Source organism: Triturus cristatus, chromosome 4_1 (assembly GCF_964204655.1).
Source record: "Triturus cristatus chromosome 4_1, aTriCri1.1, whole genome shotgun sequence".
Lineage (NCBI taxonomy): Eukaryota > Metazoa > Chordata > Amphibia > Caudata > Salamandridae > Triturus > Triturus cristatus.
Window position 1 is genome coordinate 651,962,668 of NC_140585.1, and position 19,955 is coordinate 651,982,622.

At 46.6% G+C, this 19,955-nt stretch overlaps 2 protein-coding genes across 4 annotated transcripts in view; one reads left to right on the forward strand and one right to left on the reverse strand.

The window, feature by feature from the left end:
* The window catches only part of IRAK4 (interleukin 1 receptor associated kinase 4), a 216,578-nt gene extending 211,549 nt beyond the window's left edge, over window positions 1-5,029 (reverse strand). Inside the window, exons 1-2 of one of the 3 annotated variants that reach the window (XM_085653049.1) lie at window positions 4,859-4,991; window positions 4,398-4,769 (exon numbers count right to left, since the gene is read on the reverse strand). The gene's annotated coding sequence lies outside the window, so the exon portion shown is untranslated. Of the gene's footprint in view, window positions 1-4,397; window positions 4,770-4,858 lie in introns of all 3 variants that reach the window. The other 2 variants (XM_085653048.1, XM_085653050.1) reach the window with 2 other exon arrangements.
* A 105-nt stretch (window positions 5,030-5,134) lies between these two features.
* Window positions 5,135-19,955, forward strand: part of PUS7L (pseudouridine synthase 7 like) — a 109,626-nt gene continuing 94,805 nt past the window's right edge. Inside the window, exon 1 of the mRNA XM_085653047.1 lies at window positions 5,135-5,307. The gene's annotated coding sequence lies outside the window, so the exon portion shown is untranslated. The remainder of the gene's footprint in view (window positions 5,308-19,955) is intronic.

Genomic DNA, 19,955 nt, shown 5'->3' on the forward strand with positions numbered 1-19,955 from the left:
TAGGACTGCATGGACTCAACATCATCTACACCAAGGATACACAGTTCATCCTCTTCCCTTCAGAACAATGACAAACTCCCACAGACGCATGACGAACGACTTTGAATGGATGAGAAATGACTGCCTATACCTTAACATAGACAAGACGGAAGTGCTGATCTTTGGAAACGCCTCACCATGGAATGCCGCCTGGTGGCCCCCCGAACTAGGACCCACATCAACAATGACTGACCACTCCCGCAACCTCCGCATCCTTCTGGACGGCAAGCTTACCATGAAAACAACAATTCAGCGCTGTCTCAGCCGACTGTTTCCTCACTCTCCGCATGATTTTCAGATGGCTCCCTATTAACACCAAGCGCACTGTCACACAGGCCGTGGTCACCAGCCGACTGGACTAGGTCAACACACTCTATGCAGGAATCACCTTGCACCTCCTCAAGAGACCTCAGATGATTCAAAATGCAGCAGCCAGACTAGTCCTAGACCTCCGGGAGCAACCCCACTTCACCCCAACACTTGGTCCCCACTCATGAGAAGAGGACCCAGTTCAAGATGCTGACCCACCCCTTCAAAGCCCTTCACAACCAAGGACTAGAGTACACCAACCACTGATCGAACTTCCACCATCCCTCCAGACACCTGCACTCTTCCTCCCTCCGCCACACCCCCGGCATCCACAGCAGCAACAGTGGAGGATGCTCCTTCTCCTACCTCATAGCCGAGCCCTGTAACGCCCTCCCTCTTCCCCTACGGACCTCATCCTCTCTAATGGAATTCAGAAAAGAACTCAAGACCTGCATGTTCGACTGAGCCTCTGCAGCAGTACTCTCCACGCCTGGATACCCTCACGGGAGATTAGCCACACTTTACAAATCCAGAATGATGATGATAATGATGATCTATTGAAGAGGATTGGCGACTGGATAAAGGTTTTCATATGGAACGGAAACAAGTCTAAGGAGAAACCTCCACAACTCTACACACAAACCTATTTCAATGGCTGTATCAAGTCTGGGCAGTGTTAGAACGCAGCTCCCTACCTCTAGCCTGGCACTCCATGCACAAAACACTGGCAATTGATCTGATTACACAGTCCTCCGCCACAATGTCAAAATGCTCGATATTAAATCGACAAATTAACTGGGAGACCAGGTCTAAACATGCTTGATAAATTACTGATAGATTATATGTTTTCCCATTTGAGGACTTGAGCCTTGAGTATGGCATACTGACGAGCACTGGCGTTACTGTCAACTAATACAATGTTTGAAGCTCAGACTAGGAGCGACCATGCGGATACCCTCACTTCACCTGTCTTACACGAAACTGGTTTCTCTTACATGAAGTTACAAGCAAAGAAAGAAAGGAGGGAGGTAGATGTAGAGGCTAGGTTTATCCTCCTAACTGTTATGTACCAAACAAAAATCGAATAATTCAAAGAGAACCTGCCCAAGGGTTTTGTGAAAGGATACAGCGAGAATCCGCTGCAATCGCTTTTCTAGAAAAAATACTTATTTTCTAGAGACCCCTCACCCACCAGGGTTACCGCTAGGGGGCATGCTTCATCATTGGGGTTCATCCTAATCCTCTACGGATTTGAGGTGTGCTGCGATTACGCAGGGGCACTTACTGGTGTAGACTAAGTGAAGTGAAAGGGAGGGGAGTGGAAAAGGAAAAAATTTAAAATACCTAACTAGTGGGCCACTTTTTTATTCCCGGGAACCCCAATGCTGAAGCATGCCACCTAGGGGTAACCCTGGTGGATGAGGGGTCTCTAGAAAATAAGTATTTTTTCTAGAAAAGCGATTGCAGCGGATTCTCGCTGTATCCTATCACAGATCCCTTGGGCAGGTTCTCTTCGAATTATTCTCTTACATTAAGACATTGGGTGCACACAGATGAGTCGTGTAAGGGCGGTACAACACGAACATTTTTGAACTATCCTCCAACCCTACAGCAGCTGAGACATGGATGGTGTGATAATCCACACTATCTCTGGAGTGCATTGAAATAGTAATCCTCCAAGCTAAAACACATCATCAGGGATTACAGGAATCGAGACTTAAATGTACCTATTACAAAACCGTACACAAATAGTACTGGATGCCAGTTTAAACATACAGAAGGGCTGGGTCGGCACCCATTGTATTGGAGATACAATCAAATGAAAAAGGTACTATCTCAAATACTGTGGAGCTGTCCAGTTCGTGATTCAAACTGGTCTAATGTGTGGAAAACCCTAAACAAATGTAGCTACTTCCCCTCTCAGCTACTACGTGACGTCCCGGACATTCCAGACACATTTTCTCACTAGAGACGATGGATGTTGACCTTGCTGGCGGTTACCAAAGTATGCATCCTTCACCACAGGACATCAACAACAGCACCAACATGGAATGGCTGCAAGAGCTGTACCACATAGCCTCCTATGAAAGACTTATGTGGATAGCACAGGATATGATGGACGAACACATTATGATATGAGCTCCACCTGTAGGTCACTGAAGAAACCCTGTGTTCTCCATTGATGCAGGCGCTTAGCACAGTTCCCTCAACTTAATTAGGTTGTCTAGCGCTCACAAAATTAAACTCTACCTTTCTTTCCCTTGTGACCTGACCCACTTCAGCCTGTTCCCTTATGCTTAGCTCTAATATCAGATAGAAAACAGGAATGGAGTGAGTTTTCACACTCTCAGCAATTCCTGCAATAAATAGAGACACTTGTTGCAGTACATTATACCTATAGAGTTTCATTTCTGATCTGAACAAGACCAGCTGAATCACATACTTGCTGACCCTACCAATTATACAGTTAGGCACCGTGTGTGCAGTCTTACCACTTACTGATTTAAGCCTCCTCTCTTTCGGCATTTTAAGGCCCTGCAGGATCATGCACATAATGCAAAGGAAAATAAGTAGATATCAGTGCAGTCGAACAAGGCAGATCAGAGCTGAGAGCACGCAAGCAGCCTTTCAGTGTGCCCACTAATCAGGAGGATAGCACAGAGAGCTGGCTCCACGACCCCATGACTGGATGTGTCCGCTTGCTCATGCTCAGAGGGAAAGAAGGATGAGCCAACAAGGGCAGGGTAGGGTAGGGTATGGAGCAGAGAGAGAACAGCAGAACAGGGATGTGGGTACAGAAGCACAAAGCACAGGGAAAGGAAAGAAAGGCAGCAGGCAGGAGACAAAAACAAGGAAAATAAACAGCTTGGGGCCGAGTGCAGGAGACCAAACGAACATACACCGTTGGGTGGGAGGGAAAGTCTTCTGGCAGCCTATATGCTCCAAATGGTCAAATAACAAGGGCCACAACTTCTGCCGTCTGAGTTCTTGGGTCATAACCGAGTTGCATTCTGGGACTTGGACCGATTTTACACTGTGAACATAGGCTAAACAATTTACACAAGTGGCTATTAATGCAGGACTGACTCAAGATTTCATGTTACGTGGGAGACATTTGACAGCTATGCAGAAAGAAGAGCAGCATGGCACTAAGCAGAGACGTGGATGAGAGGACTGAGGAAAGCTTAATTGGCATAGGAAGGGAACTTATGCCACATGTGATATGCCACAGCTTTTGGCATCTCATGCCTATGCTCAGTTTCAAGGTTGTCAAAGGTTTTAGGGACAACTAGCAGACGGGCTTATAGGAGAATGCAGAGATTTCCTGACAGGCGATGCATCAGACCTGCCAATGCCATTGTGTGGGAGTGGATAAACGGCAGAGCAGGGCTTTTTTGGTGAAGGGGAGCAGGCCACTCCCTATAAGTAGCCACATAGGGGCAGAGCCGGAGAGAGTGGTTGGGATTTTGTACTGCGCACTGCCTCAGGACCCACTCCTACCCAACCCATCAAAAGACAAAGGTTTCTGAAGCAGAAGACGTAACAGATTGGGTCTTTGCAGAGGCTTCAACTATGAGTAGCAAACCCTCACTCTGTGGCATAATTTGCAGGTCACCATATCTTCAACATGTGAGATCGGATCCTCACTGGGTGACTGTGGTTGGTCTGCCACTGAAAGGCAAGCAGAGCTAGCTTTGAAGTGGGACTAGGTATTGCTTAGGAGGCATCTTGCCCTATAAGCAGGGCCACTGAAATTATGTGATTATGCGACCTTTGCCACATAATCTGTCATCTGCTGCATAATCAAAAACAAAAAACAGGCGTTCGCATACAGTTGAAGGCCCTTTGCAGAGGTCAACAGGTCATCTTTCAGTTGCTTATTTAAGCTGTAATTGGGTGTTAAACTGGTACTAATGAAATGAAATATTTCCAGAGACTGTATTACCGTGTGTAAAAATTACAAAATATTGAAGTAATACAATCAAAAAATATGTAGCCATATGCCGCATAATAACATTCTCAAGCTATAAAAAAAATGAAACTCTCACCTCTGCTTGCTCACAATGCTGGCAACTATGGAACCAAATGCCTTCCTCGCACAAGGTTGTGGGGTTACTGAATCACAACATCTGACATAGTACACACAACACTGCTCGGTGGGGTGGGTATTTGTGCTGGTGGTGGCGCATTTACTGCTCGCAAGTGTTTAAAAGCTACTCAAGTGCGCCATGATGTGTATTCCTCATGATGCCATCAATGTCTAGCGCCGCGTAATTTCCTTTCAACTGCTTTCAAGTGACGTAACTTTCGGTAATCCTCTGATCAGCCCTAACGTCACATTGCACACAGTGTCATTTTCGGTGATGCCATCTATAGAAGTTCGGGGTGACTACTGAACACTTCCTTGTTGCCTTAGAACGCTGCCAAGTATGTAGGAGGAAAACGAAAGGTTATAAACCATACTGCAAGACTCCTGAATCAGATAATAGTCCCAGGAGGAATAACTTACCTTTCGTCTCGGGCAAAAGATATCTTAAACACCCGGTATCCACTTCCTACTGTAACTTCTACATTCTAAACTTTGGGTCGGAAACCAGAAGCAGTTTTTCAACTGATTGGTTACAATTGAAAAGGGGTGGTACTGGCAGCGTCTGAGTAGTTTCCCAACAATCGCTGCAATGCAATATTACTAGGAAAAATAGACCCGCCCCCAAACAACGCCCCACCCACTGTGGCTTAAACTGCACCGGAAGAAACTTCTTACGTTGCTCCAAAGGCACGGTCCAGCCGCACGTGAGCCGGTGCTTCATGAGCTGCGAGTCAATGCGTGCCATGCTACAGGGCAGGGACCCCTGTGACTAATGGGCATGCCGTGAGAGCCGAATTCTGCAACATGAGCGGGGACTCCTGCTGAAAACCACAGCAGCGTTAAAGAGCGTCGCAGGAACTTGAGAGCGGGTCAGTGTTGGGGAGACTGGGTTAAAACAACGGGGAATTCCTGAAACAGGCTTGAAACCCAGAACCACTATTTAAACAGTAATCGACGTGGAGAGGGGGCAACATTTATATTCTGTTGTCCCAAGATTTGCATTTTTGTAGTACTAGCTTAGGGAAAATTAAAAGCAAATTCAGCATGTACGGCTTTCAAGTTTGCCAGTTCTATGAGCGAGTAACTCATCCAGTCCAAGTGTTTTCTTTACTTTGTGGGACTGGTAGCAATGCGTTGTTGTGACTTCTAGTTTGTTTTCTTTACTTTGTGGGACTTGTAGCAATGCTTTGTTGTGACTTCTAGTTAACCATACCTATCGCCCTCTGTCCTCAGAAATGTGGGTGAAGTCAGACACTTAAGAGTGACCTCTGTTAGGCCAATAAAGAATGAATTCTTTTTGGACGATTGTGAGAACAGGGGACTCCATTAAAGTCTGCGGGCATGGGCGTCCGCAGGGGGGGGCAAAGCGGGCACTTGCCCCCCCCTGGATCTCTGGTGCAGGCCCAGACAGGGCCGGCGCTAGGCATGGGCAGTGTGGGCAGCTGGACCTCGCGGCTGTCTAACTAGAATGGGCCCCCCACGAGTCCATCATGCTTTTGAAATGGTGCCATTGTAGTTACAGGTGGGCAACCCCCTCCCTTTGTTTCGCAGATTTGGTGAACTGTGAAAGACACAAGGCGGGGTGGGGGGGGTGAGGGGGGAGCCCTCTCCTGGGCCTGGCTGCCATGGGCTGAAATGGCAACATGACACCGCATCCCTTTGAGGTGCTGCAGACTGGGCAGGGCAGGGTTTGTGGCCGTGATTAGCTTTCCCTTTATCTCTTTCTTTTAGCTTAATCGCTGCATCTGCATGATAACAGCATTAGGCAGACACTTGAACTGGGGTGAGGTGTGAAGTGAGCCCTGCCCCTGCATGAATGAAACGCAGAGCATCCTGCAGGGCTCACAACAAAACAAGCATTTACAATGCAATGGTCTCGGCATTGTTAAAGTTAGAGCTATTGGCATTGCTCATGACATTATTTTTGTTTATGTTTTAAAAACATTTAAAGAAACGGCATGGTTATTTACAATGTCAATAGCTTAATCTCTCTCAAATGCAAGACCTATTGCATTTGCACCCACACACAGAGCCACACACAAAGTCACCCACACACACAGAGCCACCCACACAGAGCCACCTACGCTAGCCGAGACCTTAAAAGGGCCACAGTCAACTCTTCCGACATGCAACTTCACATACACGTAATAAAAATGTTCCACGCCGCTACTTACTACCCAATTGGTGTATGTGTAAACCATATAAAGAACGCTGGGACCTCATGGCGCTATAGAACTTCATTGCTACCCAGAGCCCGGAAGGATGAGCGGCTGAGAGGCCCGTCAGGATTTCAACTCCCGGTGGATGCATTCACCCACTGAGCTCCGTGCCCCCGCCGTAGATGAAGGCCCGTGCAAGGTTCCCATAGGCACTTGCAGGGGTCCCATTGACCCCGCATAGGGTTCCTAAAGGCAGGTGGGTTCCGAGCATTAATACTGTGCTCCGGGCCTGAGCCGTGGCTCTTCGAGCGTCTGTGCCCGGAGCCAAATGGGTGGAGGACGGAAGAGGCTGGGAGCCCTCACCCCTCATCCAAGCCAACAACTACACACAGTGTCACCCCCGGGGTAAGGGCGGTCACGAACAGCACAAGCACGCGCGCACGTGCTCATGCGCACCCAGCGCCAGAACAAGGGGCCCCAGATTAAAAGAGGGAGCATTTCACGACTTGAGCTTTGGAACTATCCAGTGAAAGTATGCTTTTGGGGTTTAAAAAGTACACATATTCTTTTGGGGCTGAGAGAACAGTGGACTAGGGATGGCCTTGAGTTGGACAATGAGGACTGGCAGTCTGCGGTTTCTTCTCCTAAGGAAGTTGCGATCCCGTCGCGTTTGCGGCTGGTGCAGCTTAAAATACTGCACCGGGTCTATGTGACGGGGCCACGGCTGGTCCACATGTGATTCTCAGAGGACGGCCTGTGCAGGAGGGGATGTGGTATGGTGGGTACTTTCCTTCACATCATTTGGGAATGTGGTGTCATTGTGGAGTTCTGGAGGAGAGTCCATGCAGTTATGGGGGAGGTGACGGGCCTTGCTGTGCAGCTGGAGGCGCGGTGTTGCCTCCTGAACGTCTGGGGGCCCACCGACCTTGATGAGGCGCAGACCCAATGGGTGACCCTGGGTAATATGGTCGCTAAAAGGGATATTGCGCGTCTGTGGGGTTCCTCGGGGCCCCCTACACTGTCCGCGTGGAAAGAGAACATGGACTGGAGCATGTTCAGGGAGAAGACGGTCTATTGCTCCAGAGGCCGCCCCCGGAAATGGCACGCCATCTGGGGGCGGTGGAACCAATACAGGGGGGGAATATGTCTTGCCCCCGATCTGGAACCTCCCGAGGAACAGCTTTCCCCCTGACCCTCTTTCCAGCATAGTTTGGTTTTAGCTACCGTTTTGGGCCTCTGCTGTCCCCCTTCTTCCTCCGTACATTGTTTTGTAATTAGTAGATGAGTGGGGTCCGGCCTCCCCTGGGGGCTTTCACCATGGGCTTTCAATGTCTCTGCCTTGCTGGGGTTTGCTGTGAGTTTCTTGTGTTTATTTAAAATTGGACCTTTGCACTAATTTCTGCACTGTAATGGGGACACATCACTGTATTTGACTTTTCATGCTGCCGAACCTTCGGGCTGTCGGCTGAATAGCTGTGTTCTGCTTTTTGAAATAAAGGTTTTCCAAAAAAAAAAAAAAAAAAAAAGTACACATATTCGCACCGTAACGTGAACTAGATGCAAACGTGGATTCGTTGTAGTGAGGAAATGACAACAATGAAGTTCTCTTTGCCCAAAGCCCTTCTTCACGTGAGGGGACCGCAGCAGGTGGGAGCCCCCCCCCTCATCTCAGAGACTCCCTATTTAACATAGCGCCTACTGTGCTGACTTCAAGCGGCTAGGCGGGCTCGTACACTGCTGGACGTGGTGCAAGCAGTATGGAGGCGCTGCTAACCAACTCACAGGGACTCATTTCATCACCCTCGGAAGGCTGAAAGGCTGGCCTTCAGGTCACACCGACAGACGTGTTAGTGTAGTGAGCTCTCGCAGGATGCAGGCTCGCACGTACGTGCACACTCCCCCGACACCCGTCCATGAGCTCTGAGCACGCGAATCTGCCATTCATCTGAAGAAAGGTGCGAGAGGAGATGGGGCACAAGGGTGCTTGGGGCCCTACGCAAGGACACTTCAGGCCATTTCTTGCCATCTGGGGCACTTTGTGGCCACGAGTGGTCGCCACAAGGCAGCTGCCTACAGTGTCCTGAACGTCTCATAGGCCATGTTACTTGCACGTGTAACTAACGCACACAACCGCACACACTAAGAAATACACTCACACAAATTCAGACACAATAGGAAATGCACACACACACACACACTCAGACACACTAGGAAATACACACACACAGGAGCCCGGGCAAGCAAATGGAGCAAGGAGGCAGCCAGCCAGGGAGGGGGTTATGGAGGGCTGGAGTGGTGGAGCGAGGGGAGGCGTGTGTGCAGGGGGCAGTGTCTCCTGCAGTATAAGCCACTGTGAGAACACCTCCAAAAACTGAGCCAGCTTTAAAAAAAACTCTGTACCACTACAATGCGGCATCACTCACCAAGAACCAGTTGAAACTGGAGGCGGCCTGAATCAGAGTGTGTGAGTGAATGGAAGTCAGGGAGCTGAATGCCAGCCAGAGGTCAACGAAAAAGTAGTGAATTGTGATTGAAAGGGGAGAGAATTGGTGAAACCAGAATCCAAATCAATGGCAGTGATCAAACTGCACTACACCTCCTCGCGATATTTCATTAAATTCACTGCCCGCCAATATCCAGTTGCAGTGCCTCCGATACTCTTGCAATGATGCCTCCCTCGGATGCTCTGCACTATTCCCTCACCCTGATCATCTTGCACGCTTGATCATCTTGCAACATAACACCCCCACTTATCATTTGTACAAATCCCGTTCGAACCCCTTGGCACCGTTATCCGTACACCGCGAATGTTCTTACCCAGCTTGCCCCGGGACTCCTCCAGCTTCTGAATCTGGTTCTCCAAGAAGAGCATGGCCACTCCGAAGGCCAGCACCCCAAGCAGCTGCAACTTAGGCGGCATCATGATCCGTAGGAGCCCCATGAGGGCGAGATCTCAACACAGCATCGCGTAGGCAAGGGGAGACACCATGGTCGGGAGAGCGGGTATACCGGTGGCAGAAGAGGGCCCAGGAATAACAAATGTTAAGTGGCACGCAGGAGTCTCAGCCAAGCGCACCGGCAGCTACTGCGCATCCATGATACTAAGACGGGCAGTACCAGCAGCAACTCAGCGCCGTCACTTTTCTGGTCAGCTCCGCCTCCACTAGTTGCTAAGCAACGTGGCTGGTAAGCCCCTTCTTTTGAGGTGGTGATTGGGGTTACTGCTGCATTCACATACGGACTCTTGATTAGACCGGAAAGGAGCCCGTCACGTATCCCGGCTTGTGAGTGGGTAAGAACAACCCGACACTGTCTATCTCAGAGATGTGTCGACCTATGACCTGCAGTGAGGACCCCACAGCTCGACGGCATAATAAAGCACGTATTTTGCCATGACAGGGACAGGCACTATAGGCATAGGTATCATGCGAGGACCGGACCAGGTAACCAACAGAATGATGCTGGTTGGACGTGTTGCCTGACCATGACGTGTCCACTGTCGAAGCAAAGTCCCGCCTATAGCTTATTCCACGAACGCCTGAATAACCAGAGATGATAGAGAGGGGATGAGGCACGTGGAGGAGCCGGGAGGTGAGGGAGCAACGCCGGGACACCACCGCCTTTCTCCGAGGCACAGCAGAAAATGCCTCGGAGAAAGGGAGTGTCCTTTTCGGATTGGGGGGCGTGTTTTGCTGTTGTCTCCTCCCTGAGACTTCTCGCAAAAAACACGCCCCCCGATCCGAAAAGGACGGGGCAGGATCAGAGTGACGGGACCTCTTCTCCAATGGCTGGCCAGCATTTACTAGGCCAGCCAATGGAGAACAGGGAAGAAGAGGGGCGGGTTCAAGCCCCTCTTCACCCAAGTCATTATGTCTCGCGAGCGAGACTGCGCAAGCGCAGCCATCTCTAGCCGAGACCTAAAAACAGAGTGACCTCACATAACAATGGGCTCTGCTCACTTCCAAAGAAGGGAAAGGGAGAAGAGCAGAAAACGGAGAGAGAGAGGTGGTTATAGATTTTTAAAAAAATGTATTTAATACTTGTGCTCAATCATGTCGGAGGACGGTGATGAAGTAAAAAGTTTGCCCCCCCCTGGAAACATTTCTGCGGACGCCCATGTCTGCGGGGGCACTTTATCGGACAGGTGAGTAGAAGTAAAACGCGGATCACGCCAAGCAAATGCAGGTGATTTCACTAGTATGACTAACATATGTACAGTGGAAGTGTGAGGTCATGCAGAACCTTGAGATGTCATGAGGAACTCGTGATCCAGCGGTTTCTATAGTAACAGTTGAGCAGAGAGCTGACCAGTACTGAATGTTGGTGATGCTCTACGCTGTGATTACACGATTAAGAGTGAACACATGACTACATGCTCTTTTTGGCATTACCCCAAGGTGGGCAACTTGATACCTGGTTTATCCTATTGTAAACAAGCACTGGCAAAACCAATAGGTCTCCCTTTACAAGAGTAAGAGCCATTGGCATTGTAACTACCAATGTCTTTTACCCATTTGTTATGGAGTGGATGTATGTGGTGTGGAGTGGAAGTATGTGGTGTTGGGTCGGAATTTAATGATGTGGTGTGCTGTTGAACTTTGTTACATGATGTGAAATTTTCTCGTGTGGATTGGATGTATGTGATGTGTTATTGAATTATGTGGATTGTTGCCGAATTATGTGGCGAGGAATGGAAATGTGTGGGGCTCAATTGTGTAGTGAGGAACTGTGTAGCGTTGAGTGAAATTATGCTGATTGGAGTTATGTGGTGTGGTGTGTATTTATGTGGATTGTTGCTAAGTGGTATAGAGTGGTTTTATACAGTGTGCATTTATGTGGTATAGAGTAGAGTGTAATTATGTGGAGTTGAATCATGTTGTATTGAGTGCGGAGTGTAATTATGTTGCTTGGTGTTGCACTATATGGCGGTGAATTATGTGGTGTTTTATGTCACACTGAACATTCAGGTATGCCACAAGGTACCCAGGGGAGTGGAGCGCTTCTCTTTATTTCACATCTTTTTCAGACTATTCAGATAGGATTCATATTAATGAAGATTACCGGATTTGCCCAAGATTACCCAGTGTAGTGAAGTCAGAGGGTTGGGATTAAAACCCAATTCTACGGGTTCCACAGTTAACAATTTAAGCTCCAGATCTTTTCTAAGAAATCAAATGTATGTATGGCTGAGGATGTGTGCACCTACAATGTTATGCAGTGGCTGACATCGTGGTCTATTATTTAAAAACGTTTATTTACATTTTCATAATGGCTAATTGGTACTTAAGAACGAAAAAAAAAAGTTTGCACGGTTGGTCCATCAGCATAAAAGGTCAGTATGCTTAACAAGTAGATTAAGGCACTTCAGTGAGTTGAAGGTTCATTGCTGAAACATTTGGTGAGCTGCATACCACAAGGTCCAACCCCCAACAAGGCTGGCTCAGTCTTTCATCCTTACAAGGTAAGGGAACTGATTACTCTTGAGCTGTACAACAGTCTTTTCGCCCTTCTGCGGTTCATAAAGGTGGAACTGGATCATGCTATGCAACAATCACAAGGTGAACAATGGATAGATAGCTCTGTTGTCTACCACCAAGTGAAGGTCCCTCAACAAGCCACATGTTTTAAAGGCACACATAATTCTACCACCTTCCTGTTTTGGACACTCAGCAAACCATACATTTAGTACTCCAAGATATCTGTGCAGTCCACCGAAAAGTGAAACTCCTTGAACAGCTGCCATGCAGCTGAGTGAAGTTTCTCAGACTAGCCCCCAGTGTCACACACCAAGATAGTTTTACCCTCCAATAGCAAGTCATAGGTGTTACATAAGTTAAAATGCCGCCTTCCTGGGTGGCCTGCATATGCAAAAAAAACAAGCATCTCTCAATAGTCAGCCACGTATCCTGACTCTCCCGCCAGAATGAAATGCTCATTTGGTTTCCTCCTCATTAGTTTCTACATCCTCCCGAAGCCTTGCCTCTTTCCACTGTTTTGCCCCTCCCCCTTTCTTTCTGCTGACTAGACCCACACGTAGACATTTTCCAAGAGTTTGTGTCGTGTTTGACAAAACCCCAAACCTTTGAGCATTAAAATTTTCACTTGAAAACACTTTTTTTTTTTACTTCGCAGCCAAATCAAAAGTTCCGAAAAATGTAATTCTTATAGAGGCTATTATTATTATTATTATTATTATTATACATTTATAAAGCACCTGGTTACACCAACGGTGTGTCCCCGCGCTAAAGAGATCACTAGAAGGAAAAAGAAGGGTGTCTTAGGTAGCATGGGACCTCACGAGATTACGATATTTATCATGGCTACGGTTGTGTGAATAGCCATGTTTTTAATAGTTTGCGAAATCTTGTTTCGCACGTCTCTCTTCTTAGCTCTAATGGAAGATTATTCCAGCACTTTGCCGCTCTATACCTGAAAGATCGCTCCCCCATTTTAGCTCTAACCACTCTAGGTCCTTGTCCAGTGATCTTAAACTGCGACCTGGAGTATACCTTGTGATTAGAGGTCGGAGGTAGCTAGGGCCTTTCCTTCTTAATATGCCGTGGCAGTGACACATAGCTTTGAATTTGATCCTTTTTTCTACTGGAAGCCAGTGTAGAGCAGTCACGGTTTGTTTTGTATTGGTTCTCCTTGGCAGACACAAGACTAGGCGTGCTGCTGCATTTTGCACTTTCTGAAGTTTTTCCAATCCTCTCTTAGTTGTTCCCATGTATAGAACGTTACCGTAGTCCATTTGGGAGGTTACAACTGCGTGAACAATGGTTTTTCTCGCTTTAGGAGGAAGTAGATCTTTTGCAGGATTTTCATTACCGCGTAGCATTTCCCTGCCACCTTCCGGATTTGGCTCTCAAAAGTTAATTCGGAGTCTTTCCAAACCCCCAGATTTTTAACTTCTGATTTAGGGGAGGGTATCAGACCCAAACAGTTTGGCCACCAGGCTGTTGACCATATGGACGGGGATTTACCCACTATTGGCACCTCTGTTTTGTTGCCATTAAGTTTGAGGCAAAGGCTTGACATCCATAGGGCCACTTCCTTTAGGCACTCTGAGAATTGTGCTGCAGCCAGGTCCTTGTTAATTTGGGATAGCATCACGATAAGTTGTGTATTGTCTGCGTAGGACACAATTGATACCTTGTGCATCTCCACACACTCTGCTAAAGGTCCCACATAGATATTAAATAAGGTGGGGCTTAAAGTTGAGCCCTGACGGACTCCTTGGTGCTCTCCGAGGTATGGTCTTTTTGTGCGACTTTGAAACCACGTGCGGAGAGGAATGATGTCAACCAGTGTAGTGCCTGATGTCTCACCCCACACCTCTCTAGTCTACCCAGGAGGAGTTTGTGAGAGACGGTGTCAAACGCCGCACTGAGGGCAAGGAGAATCAGTGCCGCTGTTTGTCCGTTATCTGCATACATTCTTAAGGGTTCTGATGCCATCAGTAGTGCTGATTCCGTGGAGTGTGCCTTTCTAAAGCCTGACTGTCTCCACTTTGCGTAGCTACCATAGCTGCCGCCTTTGGAATTGGGAAACCGGATTCGAGTCTCGGCATTGGCTTAACATCCTGTGATTCTGGGCAAATCACTTTATCTCCCCGTGCCTACAAAATATGAATGTGTCCTTGTGTAATATTACTGGTGCTCATGTAAAGCACTCCAATATCTTCGGGTCGAGTTTGCGCTATATAAAACAGCAAAAAATAATAATTCAGAGACTAGTTTTAAACTGTTTGGGGCTCATAATGGGTATGTTGCAGTTGACATGCTATTTGTTTAAGAAAGCGCTAATGTTAAATTACTTAAATCGGGTAAAAACTGGAAAAAAATATGAACTTTGTGCAGTACGAAGATATTTATTACCTTTGACAGTTCCCACTCCTCGAATGTGTTTCAACGCTCTGTTGAAAAATTATAACACTAAACGAAGGAGTATTGAACTTTCGGTTTGATAACTTTCAAATTCTAAACCACAGACGGATATTGAAAGCTGAGTCTTGCGCTGCTGTTATCAAAGAAATCTGTTTAGCAGAGGAAATAAAAGGATGAAAAAGAAAGTTGACTACCTGTCCAAGGGGAAGCAGCATCAGTAACTGGAAATTCAAATTAAAATGCCACATGAGATGAAAGCGTTCGGCCCAGCATTCACAGCGAACTGTTTTAAAAAATCTTTTTGTAAAATGTTGGCAAAACCTGATCCTGGCGAGGCTTTTATCATGCAAGTAAGAATCCCTGGCTCCTGCGGACAGGGTGGCAGGCCATTACTTAACTCGTATATTATGGTCAAGGGGCCCATACGGAGCAGCGGTAGGGCTGAGACTGCTGTGGGGGTGTATTACAGAAGATGATCTCCGGTTGCAGCCAGTAAATATCCGCAGTATCAAAACTAAAAGTTAAGGCAGCAGGGCCTGTTGCTGGATACAGGTCTAGATCTAAAGTAAAAAAAAGCCAAATGGCATGAGAACCATCTGGCCTCCCCTTCCCTCCCTGCTGTTTGTTTCATGTTTGCAGAGGGAGCGGTGGGCGAAGGGAGACCTGCTGGTGGGGCATGGATACGAAAAGGACTTGCTTGACCAGTCGCAGAGGGAGTGTGGCTGCTCTGAAAAAACAAGTCAGGTGAAAGCGTTTAAAAACAAACATGACAGGTGGTGTTAACTACCAAAAACAAACTAGCCTAAAGTCCTCATCTTAACAGGAAGTCAGCTAATAGTGTGCTGCACGTGCCCCGCCCCCTCTGCCCCTAGTTCTGACCTCGCTCAGCAGCTGCACTTCTCCGTGCTGGATTTCATAGATCTGTAGTACGCATGTGCCCCACGAGTAGTTGCCCAAACAAACAAAACAGGTGCTATGCGGCAGCTACTTGCAATCAAAGACAGTGTAGTTAAGTGACTTCAGAATGTGGCAGATAATCTGCAGCTTCTCCAAGGGGCTGCACTTGGTGGCGGTTATGGCAGTTGGAACCTCTGTGCTTCGGCCCTTGACAACAATACAGAGAAATGCTCCGCCCTCAGCTTGAGACACCGAGAAATGGCCAACACCACCCCAGTGAAGGGGCTGCTCAACAAGGTGCGCTATTCCTACCAGTAAAAACGGAATCACTCTTCAGTGTCTATGTCCTCCATAACGACAAATCTATATAACGCACAATGCTTTAGTCTGCAATAATAATAATAATGTAAACACAGGACCACAGTAAACTAATGCAACTGGTGCTCGTGAAAAGCGCTCCGATACCTTGGGGTGGAGTTTGCGCTATGTACATTATTATATAAAACAAAATAATTACGTGAACACGCAAAAGTCTTGCTGAAGGTTGTGGGGGATCGATAACCCCTGTTGTGTGGACGCATTGGGATACAATTGGAAATGGAAAAGGCCTTCAGCTGAGCATGTTTAGAAACACAACGTTCAGAAAAGAAGAGCAAGACCCCACAAAAAAAACTGTGCACTGAAGGCACAGAAATAGACCGAAGGGAACGACTACATGTAATATGGCCAGTTGCCATTGGGGGGAACCAAACCCCAAAAGGCAGGATAAATAATACCAATGTACCACTGAAAACCAGGATTTCCGAACAGCGCACCAAAGAACAAATGAAAAACGATGGTCGTACTCAAAGCCCATCGAGTAGAAACAGCATGTCTCGAAAGAGACAGTGCATGCGCTGCCTAGGTGAGACCTACAAATGAGAGTTTAAATTACATTGCTGGAAGGAAAAGTCTTTGGACTGGATGAAACTCTGGTGCAAGAAGATGGGAAATAACAGATTTGCATGACCTGCAGACTCTCTTTGTAACGTAAATCGCATGTTTGTGAGTGTTTATCTCCGATCTTGCAGAGCTACTCTATATAGTAGGAGTGGGGATGAATGTTTGATTTGCTCTGCATTCCAGCCATCATCTGTGTGTCTTTTGCTTTCTCTGCCTAAGTGCCCTGGGTATGCCAAGAAGTTGGTTCCAGGCTAAACTGTGTCACTGGATTCAAGCTAGCCTGCCTGATGAGGGGTGATGACCCGATACTGGTCCCAGGATGCTCGTTTCAGGTCCAGTGAGGACCTGACTTGGCAGTCCGGGCTAGACTGTCCCAATGAGGCACAGGGTCAAGACTGATTTGCATATAGCTGGGTCTAAACTGGGGTGGCATGGTGAGCAAAAGAACAATGGATTTAACCCAGATCTATTGACTTGGGGTGAATGTTTGATTTGCTCTGCATTCCATCATTTGTGTGTATTTTGCTTTCTCGCTCTAAGTGCGCCGGGTATGCCCAGACTTGTGTCCCGTGCTCACTGTGTCACTGGATTCAGGCTAGGCTGGCTGATGAGGGGTAATGCCCCGAAACCGATCCCAGGATGCTTGTTTCCGGTCCAGGGAGGACCTGGCCTGGCACTTTGGGCTGGAGTGTTCCCATGAGGCACAGGGTCAAGACTAATTTGCATATGGTTTGGTCTAAACTGGTGTGGCATGGTGAGCAAAAGAACAATGGATTTAATCCAGATCTATTGACTGGGGGTGAATGTTTGATTTGCTTTGCATTCCGTCCATCATCTGTGTTTTTTGCTATATAATAGGACAACATGGCCATATTTAGGTTGCAAGCTAACTGAAGTAAGGCCACTTGCGCCCCACCATTTTTATTTTGAGCCGACCAGGCAGCAAAAACTCTAGGGTTTCAAAAGCCCTACTGTGAAACTATTGTGGCCTAACACCCCGTTTTTTGCTTTATTTTGGTTTTCATTATTATCACTCATTTGCTTACTCCCTATTCGATAAATTGCTTCCCAATTCTTTGTTTTGCCCCTCACCTGCAGCATACCTTCTTTATGATGTTTTTGATTGGTTGACATAAATACTTCCACTGTTCACTACTTTTTTGTTTTCATTCAGCATTCCATGATAGTGCATGCGTTTTCCATCTCTCACTCTCTCTCGTGTGCTGCTTGCCCCCTCAAGCATCCCCCCACACTGTGTTGCTTCCCACCTCTCCCAGTTTGTCTATAAAAAACACAGCAAAAGAAATATTTTTGATGGGATATGGCTGAAAGCACACTTTAAGGTTTGTTTTTGTTTTGTCTCCTGCATTCTATGCACTGCACAAAAGCACACGTTTTGACAGAGGTTTTTCTGGCCCTGGTAGAAGGCGCCTTCTCTTGCACTCGCTCAATTGGTGTCTGAGGCAGAAGGTGTATTTCGCCTGACACTTCTCATGGTGGCCTATATGTCTGGACACGTGTTACAAAAAAAGAAACAAGGCACTATAATTTTTCAGGGGAAAACAGAACAGTGCTAACTTCAAAAGGATTTGTTATTTAACCTGTGTGATCAGACTGGGTATGAACACTGATATTGGTCCAAGAAGTTGTGAAGAGTTTCAGATGGCCAACGGCATATACTGCAGGATGATGCATGGAGAGTTTAATGCCTGTCCTCCTTGCAGATGCTTCTAATAGTTCGCTGTCATTGTGCAAAGATTCAAACTATGTGTCAGAGGATGAATAAACTCTGGTGTCATGTGGTGTTGGCTGCAATGTTTGTCTTCCACAGATAGCCTTCGAGGAATCTGGAAACTTGTTATTGTGTTTACGGATTTTTCTTCAAGGCCCCATCGATATCTTGTTTCTAGAATGTGCCTTTGATGTGCCACTACAGGACTGCATGTGGAGTCCGTATAGGTTACTGCTGGATGCTGTACGTCCATCATTAAAGACTACCAAGTTACTCGGGAAACAATTTTGGGCAGACGGATCATGACTAGGGCTCCCGGTTTTATGGTATTGATCCATATTTATTTTTTGTCAACTTTATCTGTATTTATCCATACTTATTATGGTTCTTGTGAAAAAAATAAAGCTGAAATGGGTATATTTCCGCATTTATTTAACCAATAAATATGCAGTTGCGCTTGAATGCCTACCAGGTTTCAGTAATATGAACACCTGCAGAAGATAAATCAATGCACTTATATAAAAATATGCACATTTCAGTATCAGACTTGTGCATATCTTCTGCTGTTTAAGCCTCTTTACTAAAATTCCTTTTTTTTTTAACCCCCTTACCTATCAATCCACACAGTTATTGGCCTGGCAGTCACGGCAAAGTGTATTTAGAATCACTCAAAAAGCACCCATTTCCGTTTTTAGCCACATTTAAAAATAATAACAGACATAAAATAAATGGTTTTCTGTCTGTATTTATCTGTAAAAATCAGTAAAAACGGAAAACAGGGAGCCTTAATCATGACCAAGACGCACTGAAATCTGTACCAGGATACCTGCGGGGTGAGGTGGTTGAATAACCATGATCTAGCTGATTCTTTGGAGTATAGTCCACCGAAAAGGAATGCTGTAGAGTGTATCCTTCAGAAACATAGGTACACAACAACTAATACCCTAGGAGAACATCAGAGCACTTAACCCATGTTACTTGCATATATTTGAATAATGCAATGTTTCGCCTACCACTATGAAACAAAAGGAGTGGCAAATAACTAGACTTCAGACTTCATCACTTAAAAGGACTTGGGCTCCGGTTTTCTCCTAGTGTATTCTTTGTTGTGTACTTGTGTTTCTTCTGAGTGCCAAGAATACTGCTCTCCTTTATTGGCACTGTACTGATGTTTGATTCCAGTCAGGTTGTTATTCTGCAGTTGTGAACGGTGATATACTTCTTAGCAGAACTGACAGGATTGTATTGTCACCAGTTCATTCACCCTTGCATGACAGGACATAATGATTCATTCCTAGTTGATGACAAGACAAGTTTGTTAGGAGACACCTAGGATGATGAAGTTGTAGGTGAGATTTAATGGTTATGACTTTTCTCACAGTTTAAATGTTGATTTTAACTGTAACAAATAGGCCGTTGGCAGCTTTTCGTTAGATTAAAGTTGGTTCTCCCGGGACTTGACGGGTCTTTTTATTGAGCATGAAGGCTACTGTCGCTTGAGGACCACCATACTGGCAGGCTGGCTGTATGCTAGAAAGTTCTAGGTTGGACTTCATGTTCCGGTGTGACTGTGAGGTTCCAGAGAAGTGTGGATGGGGGACCTACCGCCTCTCAAAGAGTCTGCATCTTTAGCTTATGTGAGGTTTTAACCGTTTTTTATTCATTAATGACATTGCTTGTAAGGCACCCAGCACAGGGTGTCAAAATAGTTGCTGTGGCAATCTGGGATTAGAGACTTGGGTACGCATGGAGGTGCTTACACTTTGTTACCTGGTCTGGCCTTTGACAAATGGTGGTTGTGAATGTTGAGCAGAGACACAGTGGTGATTGGTCCACCTTATCATTTTGTTCTCTAAGCATAGACTTGTGAGAGAGCACTGAGATCTTGTTCATGGATCCTT